The sequence below is a fragment of the Thamnophis elegans genome, chromosome 2 (assembly GCF_009769535.1).
Source record: "Thamnophis elegans isolate rThaEle1 chromosome 2, rThaEle1.pri, whole genome shotgun sequence".
NCBI lineage: Eukaryota > Metazoa > Chordata > Lepidosauria > Squamata > Colubridae > Thamnophis > Thamnophis elegans.
Genome location: NC_045542.1, coordinates 121,714,143 through 121,732,508, shown reverse-complemented (window position 1 = coordinate 121,732,508; position 18,366 = coordinate 121,714,143).

Genomic DNA, 18,366 nt, shown 5'->3' with positions numbered 1-18,366 from the left:
GACCAGACCTCTCTTCCTTCCGTGGAGTCCGTTCGTGAATCAATGGGATTCGCCGCGGAAGGAAGAAAGGTCGTGGCAGCGGCAGATGCCAGCAGAGAACGTCCCCTCGCTTCTGGGCCTCCCCGCTGCTGTCCCGACCTCTCTTCCTTCCGTGGAGTCCGTTCGTGAATCAATGGGATTCGCCGCGGAAGAGATGTCGGGGGAGCGGCGGACGCCAGCAGAGAACGTCCCCTCGCTTCTGGGCCTCCCCGCTGCTGTCCCGATCTCTCTTCCTTCCGTGGAGTCCGTTCGTGAATCAATGGGATTCGCCGCGGAAGGAAGAGATATCGGGGGGAGCAGCGGACGCCAGCAGAGAACGTCCTCTGGCTTCTGGGGCTCCCCGCTGCTGTCTGTGGATCAATGGGATTCTGTTAAGGTTACAATTGGATGTGTTGGACGAATCTTAAAAGATGAAACTTTTATTAAAACGTTTGACTTAACTAATAAACAAACTAATCCAACCTAAATGTAGAGGAGGAGAAGAAGGGGGGGGATTTAAAAAGAGCAGAGGAAAAAGAAAAGAAAGCATGAAGAAAACATAAAGAAAGGGATGGGAGGGAGGGAAGGAAGGAAGGCAGTTTATGTTGAAACAGAAAATATTATATAAGGAAGAAAATGGAAATAACTTAGGAAGGAAGAAAGGAAGGAAGGAAGGAATTGCACTTAATATTGAAGGAAAAGAGAATGAAGGAAAAAGTATTGGAAGGATTGAAAGAAGGAAGGAGGAACAAAGAATTACACTTAATATTGAAATGGAAAAGAAAATATAATGAATGAAAGAAGAAGTATAGGAAGGAAGGAAGGAAGAAACAAAGACTGTTGAAACAGAAAAGATAATATAAGGAAGAAAATGGAAAGACGTATAGGAAGGAAGGAAGGAAAAAAGGAAGACAATGTTGAAATGGAAAAGAATATAAGGAAGAAAATGGAAAAAATTATAGGAAGAAAGGAAGAAATGTACTTAATATTGAAACAGACAAGGGAATGAAGGAAAAAAATATTGGAAGGATTGAAAGAACAAGGTTTTCCTTGTATGGGATTGATAGTGTCATTCTTAAATTTATTCCCCAAAATTTTTCCCATTTGTCTAGTTCAATGTTATAGCCAAAGTTCTGTGCCCATTTTATCATTGGTTCTTTTACAGTTTCCAATTTCCTCTTCCATTTGATACTTCAAGAGGAATTTGTATATTTTCCCTATCATCTTTCTGTCCAGACTTTGAATAATTTTATTCAATTTGTGTGGTTCTGTTTCAATACCATATATTTTAGTGTCTTTATTGTATTTAGTTTTAATTTGGAGGTAGGTTAGCCAGTCACCTTTCATATTCTGATCTGCCAATTCTTCAATTGTTTTTAAATTTCCCTGTCTGTCAATTAGATCTCTGTATCTTAGAATTTTGTTCCAATCTGTAAAATTTGGGTGTGTCGTTCTTTCTGTTGGTGATAGCCAATTTGGGGTTTTCACATAGTGGATTTTTTTGATTTTGAGCCATTGTTGCAGTAAAGTTCTAATTAAATGATTTTGAAAGTATTTGTGCGTTTTATGTTTGTCATTCATTCCATAAGAAATTATGCCAGCCTGCCTGCAGGTCATGGCCTTCTAAGATCAGAATTCTTTTATTCTTTAACTCAATCCAATCCTTCATCATTGTCATTGTTACTGCAGTTGCGTATATATAGGCTCCCTGTGTGCTTCCATCCATCCCTACGAAGATCTGCTGACTCTGCCTGCCTGCTGGTAAGTGAGCTGGGTTTTTTCTTTTATTTTTTAATGTATTTTAAAATAATATTTTATTTATTGTGCATATGATTTTTAAAAATAGTGTTATTCTGTGTTGATTCTTTTTTTAAATTGTCTTAAACTATTTAAAAAAAGATTCTATCCAAAATAAATTGAAACAAGCCATTTTTAAAATTTCTATGCACAATACTTTGAAATGGACTCAGGAGTCATGATTGACACTGAGTGAATTTGCACTTTTAATAATCAGGAAGATACAATGGCATTGAAAAAAGTGACTGATGACCATTTTTCACACTTAGCGACCGTTGCGACCATTTTTCACACTTAGCGACCGTTGCAGCATCCTCATGGTCACGTGATCAAAATTTTGTTTGGCAACAGATTCGTATTTATGCTGGTTTCAGTGTCCTGGGGTGACCTTTTGACAAAAAAATTTTTTTTTAATCAAGCCCCCCCCCCCCCCCGGTCAAGGGCGTCCCTCTTTTCCAATCTGAAAATCTGGTCACCTTACATTAAAGCCTGAGCTAGTCCACTTTACACAATAAAGAGTTTTCCCCTTCAGCTCCAGAGTGATGGGACTAAGGCATGATAATATTGGCCCTTTTACCCAACTTGCCACATGTCATCTGAGAACTCAACCAAACCTGGATTCAAAACGCAGCCTAGAGAGTTGCCCCTGCATGGCCCCATGGGAGTCTGTCAACCAATCAGAATACAAGCTTAAGATCAAAGGCCGGAGAGGGCATAAAACCAGGGACTCACCTTCTCTTCCTTCCTTGCTTCCCCTTCTCTTCTCCACCAACATTGAATCATGTGATCACCTGAGCCGAGGTGGTGCAGTGGTTAGGGTGCAGTACTGCAGGCCACTTCAGCTGACTGTTATCTGCAGTTCAGCGGTTCTAATCTCACCGGCTCAAGGTTGACTTCCATCCTTCCGAGGTGGGTGAAATGAGGACCCAGACTGTGGGGGCGATATGCTGACTCTGTAAACCACTTAGAGAGGGCTGAAAGCCCTATGAAGCAGTATATAAGTCTAACTGCTATTGCTATTGCTATTTTCTGTTCAGGACTCAAGCCATGTGGTCCTGTCCAACAATAAACCATCTTTCCAAGCAGCCTCTATGCTCCAGTGTCTTTTTTCCCACTTGGAGCCGAGCCCAGAAGGACATTTCCTCCAACACCTTCTTAGTTTCAGGTGCAAATTCCTCTCTCAGCTTTAAGTGTCCTCTCTGTGCAACACAAAATGGCCACAAGGATTGAGCTTTTATCATTGGCTTTCCAATGACAATGCAACACCCAGAAGCAGTAATAGTGAGCTTTGAAGTGGCCCCTTCCCCAGCTTCTATTTCTCTGCAAAAACTGAGGCTTGTTTTTCAAGTTATATTTAAACTGCCATGGCTTGCCGCCAATCCTTTGGCAAGGTAGGAGGCGTGTGCCACTAGCTAGTCATCAGGCATCAGAGGCTGTCAATACTCATTAAACAAATACCCTCCAGAGAAAATGCTATTTGCATTGCCAAAGCAGATGTAGACAATAACAGTTTATAAATAGCTTTGATTTTTAGAACTTGTTGCTTGGTGCTGTCACATTGATATGTCTTTTCATCTAATGGCTTCTCAATTTCCGATACCTGGGAGACTTAAAAAAAAAAACATTCAAGCAATGTTGAGACACAAACTCCCTTGGGGTTTCTATGAGGTCTCATTGCTCATATAGAGCTCTGGGTGAACTCCACATTCTGACTATCAGAAATTAGCAAATATACAGTGAACGTGTGGAGTTCCTTACACAGAGGAAAACTGGGGATCCAATTACTATTGAACAAGTAGGATTGAAGGAGAGTTTGGTGTTTCTATGAAACAAAATGAAAATGCCACCTGAGAATCTTTATTTCAGATTTTCCCAACAAGAGTTCTTGTAATATGTGGACTTCAGTAGTAAATTTACTAGATTTATTGTCCATACATCTGTGGTGTTCTCAGTCTGGGTGAATTTTCTTATAATAACAAAAATAGTCTCATTGTAGATAACAATTCAGTTAGTTAGTAGCATAATTCTATGCTTCCACTGAGCAAGAGTGAGTGTTGAATCTTCAGAAATACCATCCAAATACTTCTGGAGTATCACAAATGAATTATGTTAAATAAATAAGGATTGAATCCAAATTAAAATTAATCCTTACCTGTCTAATCTTTAGGACTATGCAGGCCAGCTGCTGATTTAAAAGATGGTCTTCTGCAGAATTCTATGCTGCACTCACCCGCCCCCCCCCCAATATTTTTTTAAAATTACATATAATTACATAATAGAACTTATGTGGTTTGCAGCAGAGGTGGGTTGCTAATTTTTTTACTACTGGTTTGGGTGTGCTCCTGTGTGCGCATGACACTTCTGCGCATGCACAGAAGCATCTGGGCAGGTGGGCGGAGCCTCCCACCACTATTACTACTGGTTCGTCTGATCTGGGCTGAATGGGGAACAACCCACCTCTGGCTTGCAGGTACAGTTTTTGTCACCAGTCTCGGAGTGGAATGCACACAAATGAAGTCAACAAGCCTTGTTATTGATATTCTATCAATTCTATTCTTCACTCCCTTGTTTTAATTTTGTAATTGGCATTTCTATATCTTCTTGTTGGCAGCTCTGTGTCTATGTCAATGTATGCTTACAAAAGAAATATAGGATGTAAATAAAAATACTTCCAAAACACTCAGTTGTGAGCTTAGCACCCTAGACCAGAGGTGGGTTGCAGTTTTTCTACTACTGATTCAGGTGTGCTCCTGTGTGCACTCGGACTCTTCCGCAAAGCTTCTGCGCATGTGCAGAAGCATCCAGGTGGGTGGGCGGAGCCTCCACTGCTGCTACTACCGGTTCACCCGATCCGGGACGAATCGGAAGGAAACCCACCTCTGCCCTAGATCTTGTCAGCTTTATTCACAGTGTTGTAGTAAAGCATCACATCTAACAAACTTTGAATCCAAGCACAGTACTTTCACAGTAAAGCACCAGAATCACCTGAGGTAATTCAGGCCTCACGTTATTCATCTTCTGAACATACTAAGGAACTTGGGTGACAACAACAGTGGGCTGAGGAGCATTTTGCTCAAAGAAGACAAAAAGTAAATTGCTAATATTTGCTTCAGTGACAGGCAATATTTGGGCCATAGGTACACGTCAGTCAATCCTCAATGTATTTTTCTAAAAGAAGTCTAGGTATCAAAATCCCAAAGGTGGTTTTTCAAGAAGCAACTGGACTTTCTGGTTTTTCTTTGAAGACGTTTCACTTCTCATCCAAGAAGCTTCTGTTGGGCTGCACACAGTCCTCCCAAGCTCTGTTTTTTGCTGGCAGAGGCACTGTGTGCCAATCCTTTGCTATTTCCAGGGCGGCCCCATGGGCCCCATGTAAGCAACCTGCTGGTTGGATCTGGCCCCCGGGCCTTGAGTTTCACACCTCTGTTCTAAAGTAAATATCTATTCCAGCTTTTAATGTCTAGTCAGGTAGGGATTCTGTGTGAATTGCTACTTCATATGTAACCATGAATATGGAACGGACTAAAGTAATAATACCATTTGACTAATAAAATGAACACTGCAATTGTTTTATACTATGGCCTCAACATCCCTCACTTCAAAGGCTGTTCCTAAAAAGGGGATGGGGATAAAATGCCTTGACTCGTGTGAAGAGAAACATTTTATTTTCATTATGGGCAAGTTAGTAACAGATGCAGTTCATTGGTTTTGAACTGGTGTCAAACCAATGTGTCTGCTATTTATTTTAATCATGTTTTAATATAAGGAAGCCCACTTTATAGCACGATGTACATAATCCAAGACCTAAGGAACAGATAACCAACTTAGAAGAGTCCTCTATCATAGGCAATTTAAAATATTTATGTACACAGATACCCATCATGTTAAAAATACTTTTTTGAATAAATATTTGCAACACAGAGAAGAGGAATAAGATATAGTAAGACAAAAAATTAAAAATATGTAGAAAGAAAAAAAGGGGAATACAGCTGAAACTACTTTATATCAACAGCATCCTAGTTTAAATCCTATACCAGTCTAGCTAGAGATCTGCAATTTACACAAAAACTTATACTTCTTAATAAAAAGTGTTAGAAAAGCTGTTATCAGATTCCTCTTGATTGTTGTTGTTTGCTAAAATAGACTAACATGGCTCTTCTCCTCTAATAATACTGACCTTTCTCTTGCAAACTATTTTAATTTCCACCATATCCATACATTGATTGGAACATTACCTTTCATCTTTTAATATTCTCACCTCTCTTTCTAAGATTTCATCAACTCTATCCTACCAAAATTCTTTCATTTCCTCTAAACATATCCACTCTTTTTTCATATCTTTGTTTGGCAATCCAATCTTTATTTATTTTATACGAACATGTCACATCAACATACTGCATTTCCATAATAACTGCCTTTTGCATTCAATCCATATTCATTTAACAGAGTTGTTGGCCCTATCTATTCTAGTTTACATTTAAGTACCTCATTCTCACTGTATTCAAATTACTTTTATGTTTTTTCTGATATAGCTGACTTAATTTCCAAATAGCAAAAAGGGAAGAAGCAAACATTTGTCTACACCTATTCCCTTTAGACAGTCATTCATAGCAACACATCCTATGCACATCCTTTTCAATCAGTATTTGGGAATTTTAAAATTTCTTCATTTCTTCCTTCCATCCCTCAACTTTAGGAAACATTATAGGAAGGTATACAATTATTATGTTTTTTTGTCAATCATACAATCCATTTTCCCTATCAAACCCTATCACCCTGCTTTCTAATACATCAATTTTCATGAGGTATGATTGCATAATATAATATATCAGTGTTTACTGAAAATTGTTAGGATTCTCAGCCAACTACTTAACTTTATTTATGTATAAAAGTGCTAATTAAAACTCTAAACTTCAGGCCTAAGCATTTCTTATATCTATAAACATATAAACAATAAAGGATTTAAATACCTGATTTTAGGATGCATCTTGTTATGCTCTATGTTTCAGCATTCATTAAACATTTCATTTATTTGCATACCTGCTTCTATTTCATCATATACTGCTTTTATAGCATTCAGCAATCATCCTTGAACCCATGTTTTGACACAACTTTTCAGTAATTCAGATATTCAGTTTGTGATATGCCCTCTCTAAATCAGTGAATGTATAGTAAACTTTTTTTCTCACATACATTTTTAAGTGAATGGAGTCTGTGTTAGTATGTTATGCAGGCTATAGCATGTTGACTTACAAGAGAATCTCTATATTAGAGATTCTACTTTAAGAATGTTGGGATAAAACTAAGTTTGCTTGCACATATATATAGCATACTGGTCAAAATGTGCCACATCCTCACCAACAAGGATGACTCTTGACTTACAACCCCGGGGTGGGTTCCTGCCAGTTCACAAATCTACAATGCCATTTAGAACCTGTTCCAACTCCCTCCCCCCACCCGTCCGCAAACCATCAAGATGAAGAGCGAGAGGAGAAATTCTGGGAGTTGAAGTCCACAAGTCTTAAAGCTGTGAAGTTTGAACACCCCTGGGGTTTTTTTTCTAAAGGGTTAGGGGTGCAAGGGTCTTGTAACTTGACAGCTTTAAGATGTGCGTGCTTCAAATGCCAGAGTTTCTGAGCCAACATTTTGGTTGCTAAGCAAGAGTTGTTAAGTGAGTTTCACCACATTTTACAAGTTGGCCACGCCCACCCAGTCACATGGCCAGAAAGCCACTCCCACCCAGTCACATGGCCAGCAAGCCATTCCCACAAAGCAGGCCACACCTACAGAAGAGTTTCTAAAAAATTTTGAATCCCACCACTGTTACAACCACAATTGGGATCAAAACTGCTATTGCTAAGCAATGTGGTTGTTAAGCGAGTCATCACACGAAAGCATCCTTTTTTGTGAACCACCTTAGAGAATTACTATGGTCATTAAGCCAATTGAGCTTCCCCCATTGAATTTGCTTCTCAAAAGCGAGCTGGGAAGACCACAAATGGTGATCACGTGACCATGGATATTTCAACCATTGTAAATACATGTCAGTTGCCAAGCATCAAATTGTAAACTTGTGATCATGGGAATGCTGTGACTGACACAAGTAAGTCACTTTTCCCCCATGCTGACATAATTGTGAACTATTACTTAATGAATGATTGCAGACCAGGGATGAAATGCAGCAGGTTCTGACAGGTTCTGGAGAATTAGTAGCAGAAATTATGAATACTTTGGAGAACTGGCAAATACCACCTCTGGCTGGCCCCAGAGAGGGGAGGGAGTGGGGATTTTGCAGTATCTTTCTCCGGGAGTGAGGTGGGAATGGAGATTTTGCAGTATCCTTCCCCTGCCATGCCCACCAAACCTAAGGTGACCAGATGTCCTGCTTTTGGCGGGACAGTCACGATTTTTAATAATTTGTCCCATGTCCCGCAGCATGTTCAAAAAATCCTGATTTTCCAAAAGAAAGAAAACAATTTTAAAAAGGACGCGTTAAATTTTTTTTTTAAATTTCTCTGAAGTGTCGTCCCTGATGTGGCCTTTAGAGGGCAGTGGTTTCCCTCTCTCTGCTCGGCTTGCTCGCAGCGCCCGACGAGGGGCGAAGCTCCCTCCCCTCCTGTGCCTGCGTGCACCGACGCACACCGTTTTTCTGCAGGAAGAGCGACGGTTTTCTGGTGGCAGCAGCAGTGCGGCGAGGAGGAGGCTCGGTCCCGGGCCAAGCAGCTCAGCTGTTGGAAGGTTTTTCTTTTTTTCTTTTGCCCACCTCTCTCGGGGGCCGCTCTCCCTGCAGCCATTTCTCCCTCTTTCTCCTTTTTGTCCTTTCTCCTCCTTCCCCCCAAAAAGAGAACGAGAGGGAGAAAGAGGAGGTTTTCTGAGCTTGGTGAGCAAGGATCCCCCACCCCACCTCCTCTTTCAGAACGAGGAGGTGTGGGGGAGATGGTGAAATCGCTGCTCTCTGAGCTTGGTGAGCAAGGATCCCCCACCCCACACCTCCTCTTTCAGAACGAGGAGGTGTGGGGGAGATGGTGGGATCCAGAGGTGGGTTCCTACCAGTTCGCACCTATTCAGTAGAACCGGTTCGTCAAATCTACTGAACCAGTTAGAAGAGATTCCACCAGTGGACCCAGAAAGCAGGCCACACCTACAGAAGAGGTTCCAAAATCTTTTGAAACCCACCACTGGTCCTTGGATATGATTATTCTACACTATCATGCTCCTATTTATAAAACTCAGTGCCTCTGTGAAAGGTAAGGATGACTACGGCATTTGTGGTGCAATCAGAACATTGCGTGTGTTGAAGTTGGTTTAACGCAAACCAAAGATACCTTTTAAAAAACAAGTTTACATCATATTCTTATGCATGCCAGTGCTGTGTGTGAGGTAATTTAAGGTGGTTCTGACAAGTGTCGTCGGCATCTTCGTATCCAGTCACATGGGCGGCAAGCCACTCCCATCCGGTCACATGGGTGGCAAGCCACTCCCACAAACGAGGCCACACTCACAGAATAGGTTCGAACAATTTTTGAAACCCACCACTGGTGGGATCCCTGCTTTCTGAGCTTGGTGAGCAAGGATCCCCCACCCCAGACCTCCTCTTTCAGAATGAGGAGGTGTGGGGGAGATGGTGGGATCCCTGCTTTCTGAGCTTGGTGCAGCAAGGATCCCACTATCCTACTATTTTATTTTTCTTTATGTACACTGAGAGCATATTCACCAAAGACAAATTCCTTGTGTGTCCAATCACACTTGGCTAATAAACTATTCTATTCTACTTTACTCTACTCTACTCTATTCATTTCTATTTCAATTCTAACAAGGAGTTTAGCTTCTCTCTCTTGAAAATGTAAGCTAGCATAAGGCATTATAATGCAAGCTAGCCTTAACTTTCAAACAGTTCATTTAGTGGCCAAAGTTACAATGGCATTGAAAAAAGTGACTGATGAGCATTTTTCACACTTAGCGACCATTTTCACACTTAGCGACCGTTGCAGCATCCTCATGGTCACATGATCAAAATTTTGATGTTTGGCAACAGATTCGTATTTATGATGGCTTCAGTGTCCTGGGGTCATGTTTGACAAAATATAAAATCTTTAATCAACCCCCCCCCCCCCCCGCGGTCAATGGTGTCCCTCTTTACCAATCTGAAAATCTGGTCACCTTAACCAAACCACACCCACAGAACCAGTAGTAAAAAAAAATGAATTTCACCACTGTTGTGGACTAACAGTTCTTACTGTTATTTAGCCATGGTGGCACAGGGGTTAGAATGCAGTACTGCAGACTACTTCTGCTGCCTGCCGGCTGCCTGCAATTTGCTTAGAGAGGGCTGTAAAATTAAAGTGCTATTGCTATTGCAGAATGCTGCATGAGGCATGTGGATGACTAAGGCTGATAGCCTAGTCTTCACTTCCACTATCAGTGTAATTTAAAGTAAGGTTTCTTATACTCTTCTAAATATGTATTTCAAAAAAGAGAATTGCAATGATAGTGTTAATGAAATATAATGCTCTTACTATTTTAAATAAAATGAAAATTTTGGCTTCAAAACAGCTTTGATATGATGGCTCGCTGTTCGGTGGCTGGGTCCATTTTTCCATTAATGCAGTGTCACGCACTTTAAATTGCTAGTCAGACAGGGATGGTTCTATTTTTGATTTTCATTATTTTATCACACCTTTACCTGACAGTCATAAAAATGAATTGCATCTTTATGAGGCATTGAGGGTATGTCCCAGGGTAGGGAAAAATTCAATTAATGCATCATCATCGTCCAGACGTTGCTGCAAATCCTTGAAATCCAATTTCAGCCACTATTACTCATAATGATACTATTACTGAACAAAGTGATCACAAGTGAGTATTGATTGTTCCAAAGAACAGAGGAAAAAAAGAATTTATATTTCAGTTTTGGATATACTAGTCAACATCTGTGCAAACTATATCATCAGAAAAGTTCATGAAAGGAAAAGCATTCTAAAGATATAAATTAGTCTAACAGAAATTAGGGTGCTTGATTAAATGCTCCATTTTCTAACGTGTATTTTTGAAGCGAAACTCAGGTACCCATATTTTATAAAAAATACAAAGTTGCACACGATATCTTTATATACATTTTCTGTTTCATAGTTATTGTTCTTCGAAACTGTAGAAGCTATTGTCATTTTTACATACTGTGTGTGATTGGAAATAATTTATCCACCTTTTCTTGTCTTCCCCATACTCTGGGATTTCCTACAATATGTCTGAGTGGCGTAATAATTTTACTTCGTTAAATTAATTCATTTTCTGTTTCACATTATAGACTGAATAGGGAAAAACTTTGCTACAGACTTTCTTCCCAACAAACCAAATCAAACTTAGAATTAACCAAGCCTCTATGTTGTACTAAATGCAGCTGCTAGACTTCGGACTAACATATTTTGTGTGAATTCAGACTGATAATTCTTCAGTATTTTTTTCCCCATTTTATGAACAATCTCACCAGGAAGATTCTGAGTTCAGATACTACACCAAACCATGAAAGTCTACATTAGTGGAAATGTAATAAAATTATTGTTATAGGTTGATGCAATAGTACTTGAAATAAGGATCCTCTTCATATACTGTATATCAAAAGCCCTTTGCTTCAGCAACACACATACACACACACACACACACACACACACACACACACACAATGAAAGAAGAAATGAAAGCCATTTTTTAAAAACAGATGTATTTCTCACATGCAACAAAGATATCTTAGGAGATTTGATTTTTTGTGAGAAATGTTAGCCACTTTAATTTGAATATATCCCTTTCCCCAGAAATTAAAAATGGTGTGGCAGTAATAATCGTCATTTGCAGGAAGTTTGGAATGAATTGTAATATTTTGTTTTAACAAACCAGTGAACTTTGTTTTAAATAACTTTCTAATGGTCTTGAGACTAATCCTTCAAAAGATGCTTTTTATGCTTATTGAATACAGAGAGTCCTTGAGTTAAAGGGTTAAACACTATAGTGATACTGTATGTTGTGATGGTCGTAAAGCATCACTTGGGGGTTCCAACCATCCAAGTACATCCACTGTCTCCAGTGTTTGCAAACTGGATGCTTGGCAATCAGTTTGTATTTACAATGGATTGCAGTGCCTCAAATAATCATTTGCAACATTCTCTGCTGGCTTCTCCAAAAAGTCAAATGGGGAAGCTGGCAGGGAAGGTCAAATCTCTCACATCTGTGCACCCTGGCCCAGACCTCTGTGCTGGTGCTGTCTACTAATGTACCCCTGTGCACCCCCTCTAACCCATGTCACCTGGGCATCCTCCCTGACCTGTTCTTCTTGCACATCCTCCCTGACTTATACCTTTTGTACACCCATCGTGCTCTCCCTGACCAACACTGCACTTCTTTCACACCTTCCTAACCAGCACTGCAGCTTTGAGCGCTTTCCCTGACCTGCCTCTTGTATACTGCCTTGTACCTGTGCAGCAATGGCTTTCCCATCTCAAGGATTGGTCCATAGATTTCCACTGCCTTCTGCGCATCTGCCTTCTGCACATCCGCGCACCCGCACCCCAGGCACTGGAGCCAGCTGTTTCTCCTCTTTCTCATCAGCCACCTCCAGACCTGGGGGCTGTTGACTCTCCATCTGAGGGCTGAGGATGGCACCGACTCCACCTATGTCTCTATCTCTGACAGCTCCATTCCCTGTTCCCCCTCAGAGCTCTCAGGTTGCCTTGATGCTGGCTCTGACTCCCATGCCATCTCCTCGCCTGATTTGGGTGCTGCGGGGGCCAGCAGCCTACAGGCCACACTTGCCAATTTGTTCCTGTGCACTACAACCTCTTACTCCCCTGACCCCTTTCTAACCATCACATCTTTCTCGTATTCTCTTAGCTTCCTCCTCCATCTGCTAGCAGCCACTGGCAGATATATGTCCAATTACAAGAAGTATGTTCTGTTCTGTTCTGTTCTATTCTATTCTATTCTATTAAGTACAGGAGTCCCCAAAAATTAAAATCCTCCATATATGTTCTGTAAATATCTGTCTGGATCAGAAGCCTATCCGGTTTTGATGGATTTAACAATTTATAATATGGTTTTTAATTATAATGAGACAGTAAACCAGCAATCTAATCTTGTAGGGAAAAAACCCTTTAATCCATTCACAAGGTTCCAATGCAGGATCCAATTTAAAGTTGAGTACAAAACCTTTTTTAAATTACAATAATTAATTACATCAACCTGAGACCCAATTGGTAGAAACATTATCAGATTATTCTTCTGGTTCCATTCTAGAAGCCAATAATTTACCAGGTCTCTCCTGCTCCCAACAATTCTGCTTTATATAATTTAATGAATATTCAATATCTTCTGAATATAGATGAACAAGTTACGATGTAGCAGATGTAAAGGCATTATATCTTCCCAAAAAAGGATTTTTTGACTAAATATTTAGCGCTCCTTAACTTTCTTTTCCAAATTATTGGACTGAAATATTTTATCTTATCTTCTATGAAGCATTCCAGATAGTTGTAAAATGACATCAATTATGTATTTTATTAATACTTGTGTTAAGTGTGTATGTTTGTGTGTATATGTAGTTTCAAACACCAAAACACTAACAAAAGAATGATACTCTGATAGAAATGAAAAATATGATCTGTTAGCAATAAAAGTGGGTTTGTTGTAAACTGTAATATAATAGACTAGTACACTAATTATAAAAAATACTGCCTATCACAGATGAATTGGTCTGTCTGATAGAACAAGAAAAGAAACATGCCTTTATTCATATATGCTAACTGCACCATCTAGTGGCAGTATCAAATTACTTTCCCATAGTCAGCTTGTAAAATAATAATTAGCCTTGTGAAACACCAATTTTAAAACTTTGTTTACATTCAAGATGCATTCAAATCTATGCTCTTCTCCAAAGCGTTAGACAATAGGATTTACACGGTGGTTTTGGAAGATTACTCCAGAGTTCATGATTTTTTGATGAGTATCTTTGATGTGGAGTTTCTGGTAGTCCTCTAGTATTTTCTTCTAGCACGAATACTCTCTGTCAGTTAATATTTCCTTTATTCTGGGAATGATGATAATGATTAGTGTATGGCATTGTTATATTAGGCAGGAGGTCACAATGCTAATGCCTAGTAGTTTGGCTACTAGTTCTTTTGTAATACATGCCAGTGGTGGGATTCAAAATCTTTTAGTACCGGTTCTGTGGGCGTGGCCTGGTGGGCATGCTTGGTGGGCGTGGCAGGGGAAGTATACTGTGGAATCTCCATTTCCTCCCAATCAGCTGGGATTTGGGAGGCAGAGAATAGATGGGGGCTGGGCCCAATCAGAGGTGGTATCTCCGAACTACTCAAAATGTCTGCTACCAGTTCTCCAGAACTGGCAAGGATTTGCTGAATACCACTTCTGGTACATGCTCACATGCTTCCCAAGGTATGCCAAGGAGGGAGAGCTAACTGCGCACCAGAAAAAGAACAGCTCTTCCTGCAGTGTCATCCAAGGTTCCGCTCCCCTAAGGTGACCAGACGTCCCGATTTCAGCAGGATGGCCATGCTTTATAACAATTTATAGCAATAGCAATAGCAATAGCAATAGCAATAGCAATAGCAGTAGACTTATATACCGCTTCATAGGCCTTTCAGGCCTCTCTAAGCGGTTTACAGAGAGTCAGCATATTGCCCCCAACAATCTGGGTCCTCATTTTACCCACCTCGGAAGGATGGAAGGCTGAGTCAACCCTGAGCCGGTGAGATTTGAACCGCTGACCTGCTGATCTAGCAGTAGCCTGCAGTGCTGCATTTAACCACTGCGCCACCTTGGCTCATAGGTCCATTATCCCATGTCCCAGGCCATTTTTAAAAAGTCCCGATTTTCTGGCTTCATGTTGAAAGCCCAGTGGATTTGCTTAAGAAATCCTAACCGGGGCAAGACAAAAGACACCCTGTCTAATCCCCCTCTCTCTCTGTCTCAGTACTTTCATTGAAGATATTAAAATGTTAAAGCAACGGACCCCCCCCCACGCCCCTTTTACTCACTTTTATAAGAAAAAGTGACCAAATACCATAGAGCTCCAGGAAACACGTGGCTAGAGAAGTCGGGAGTGTTACTTCCTGGATTTTCCGGAGGAGAGGGGCACAGAGGTTGGAGGTCTGCTCCAAAATGGTGGCAAAGTTTCTTTGAAAAATATTTCCCTGACTAATTTCACCGTTTCAATTTGCTCAGTTCTTTGTATTAACATCTACATCATTCTGGGTTGACTTGTAGTGCAAGCCTGCTGGTAAGTGAGCTGGGTTTTTTTCTTTTATTTTTTTAATGTATTTTAAAATAATATTTTATTTATTGTGCATAGGATTTTTTAAAATTCTGTGTGGATTCTTTTTTTAAATTGTCTTAGACTATTTAAAAAAAGATTCTATCCAAAATAAATTGAAGTGAAACCATGTTTAAAAATTCTATGCACAATACTTTGAAATATATTGTGCATAGAAAGAATAGTTTGAAATGTTTTACTTCAATTTGTTCTGTGTGGATTCTTTTTTTAAATTGTCTTAGGCTATTTAAAAAAAGATTCTATCCAAAATACCAGCTGCAGTTATTCACTTAAGAACTATGGCAAGAAAGGTGGTATAATGGGCTTAGTGACCAAAGTTACAATGGCATTGAAAAAAGTGACTGATGACCATTTTTCACACTTAGCGACCATTTTCACACTTAGCGACCGTTGCAGCATCCTCATGGTCACGTGATCAAAATTTTGATGTTTGGCAACAGTTACAATTTATATTTATAAATTGTAGTTATGTTGAAATAAAAAAAATATTACAATACTATTTTTGCGTTGTATGAAAATATTTGTTGCTCCGTATAAAATTTTTAATCAACCCACCCCCCCCACCCGGTCAAAGGTGTCCCTCTTTACCAATCTGAAAATCTGGTCACCTTACGCTCCCCCTACCAGAGTCACCTCTCAAATGGGCATTATATTACAATGGATCAAATTAGTTTGAATAATAATAATAATAATAATAATAATAATAATAATAATAATAATAATAATGATGCCAAATGCAGACTTTGCAAAGAAGCTGACGAAACTGTTGATCACATACTCAGCTGCTGTAAAAAAATCGCGCAGACTGATTATAAATTGCGGCACAATTCAGTAGCACAAATGATCCATTGGAATTTGTGCAAAAATTATAATATTAAAACAGCAACAAACTGGTGGGAACATCAGCCTGAAAGAGTCACAGAAAATCAGATGGTCAAGATCTTGTGGGATTTCCGTATACAAACCGACAAAATACTGGCGCATAATACACCAGACATCACACTGGTTGAGAAAAATAGAGTCACAATCATAGACATCGCAATACCAGGTGATAGCAGGGTCGCCGAGAAGGAACATGAAAAAATCGCAAGATACCAGGACTTAAAAATCGAAATTCAACGACTATGGCACAAACCAGCAGTGGTAATTCCAGTGGTAATTGGCACACTGGGTGCTATTCCAAAAGCACTGGAATTACATTTAAAACAGTTAAAAATTGACAAAATCACCATCAGTCAAATGCAAAAAGCCGCACTGCTTGGATCTGCACGCATATTACGAAAATACGTTACGACGTCCTAGGCCCCTGGGTGGGGCCCGACTAGTAACCAATGCCAAATCCGGCGAAACAACTGGCCGCTGTGATACAATTGTATAATAATAATAAATGAATCAATTTGATGTAGTAGAAAAGATGCTGGCCCACAAACGGAAATAGTGAGTTTTAAGTCTCCCCTTGGCATGAAAGCACACTGAATGCCATACCAAAAAACCTTGATGACACAATATATGCATTGACAAAATTTCCATCTATCAATTACAATAAGTCACATAATTGGAATCCATACATATACTACGCCAATACACTACATCATCCTAGGGTCTTGGAAAGAACTCAATGCACAGGAAGGCCAACATCAGTTAAAAACCTGCCAGCAGTGATTTCACATTTTTGGGTAGTATAATAGAAACCAGAGGTGGTATTCAGCAGGTTCTGACTAGTTCTGGAGAACCGGTAGCAGAAATGTTGAGTAGTTTGGAGAACCAGTAAATACCACCTCTGACTGCCCCCCCATCTATTCTCTACCTCCCAAGTCTCAGCTGATTGGGAGGAAATGGGGATTTTGCAGTAACCTTCCCCTGCCACGCCCATCAAGCCACACCACGCCCACCAAGCCACGCCCACAGAACTGGTAGTAAAATTTTTGAATCCTGCCACTGATAGACACAATAAATGACAACTGGTTGGGTTCCAGACTGGGCTAATAAAAGCATAGTTTATGAAGTACAATGGCTGGGTTCACTTGTTTGAAGAAATATCCAGATCCAGTTCCAGTTCCAAGCTGGGAATAAAATGCAGGTTGATTGGAAAGATTCTCTTTATTGGTGAGCGCGCGCACGCGCACACTCACACACACAGTGCACTTCTGGGACAGCTGACCAACCAACTGGGTGAGTGAAAGTGTTCTTATATGGTTCTGCAACTTTGAAATTTGGGATTGGTGCAATATGGGCTTTGTGTTCTGAAAGGCTGCTGGGTAATTCTCATTGTGGCTGACAGCTATGTCCTGCATTAGATTTTTGGGTGAGGGGTTGCTTGCTCTAATTCTATCACTCTACTTTGTTAGCTGTTGAAATTGCTGTTAAGGGGTTTCAAAATATCCTGTCTTGAACTTCAGTGGGCAGTATTTGCTTTGCTTATGAATGGAGCCATCTATATAGTTGGCTTCCTCTTCCAATGAGCTCGTTATCTCCTTAAGTGCCACCACCTGCAGTTAGCTTCTTGTTAAGTTTGCTTTAGCTGTCTGGCTGCAATGTGGAATGAGCTTCAGACAATTTTTTTTTATTAGCATCTTGGTCTTTTGGTTTTTCTGAAGCTTTTCCTTATGGCTAATATTTGGAATAATTGAGGGGATTGATTTCTTCTTACACACTCAGTATGTAAAATAAACACCAAATAGATGTCTCTTGTCTGTCAAGTGTTGTGCAAGCTGGGTCTGTGGGTTCCTCTAATCTGTTCTATGGCCACCACTACTTTTGTGTAATAAGTATGTGGCTAAGGTGAAAAATCTTCACCTTTCTCTACCTGCAGCTTTATGAATCACAGCCTTCCAAACGATCTGCAGCTTGCCTAATTCTTGTTGTCCTGTATTGGCTGTGGTTGTTTCAGATGATAGGAAAGGTAGACCAGGACATCAAAACTATTGGGTCCTCTCAGGTTTGAGAAATACCTAGGCTGTCTACGGTCTGACCTTAAGCATAGTACACAAAACTATCTGCTACAACGTCCTACCTGCCAATGACTACTTCAGCTTCAACCTCAATAATACACGGGAAACAACAGATACAAACTCAAAGTAAACCGCTCCAAACTCGATTGCAGAAAATATGACTTCAGCAACAGAGTGGTCAATGCCTGGAATGCTCTCCAGACTCGGTTGTTACATCCTCAAAACCTCACACCTTCGACTTAAAACTGTCTACTGTGGACC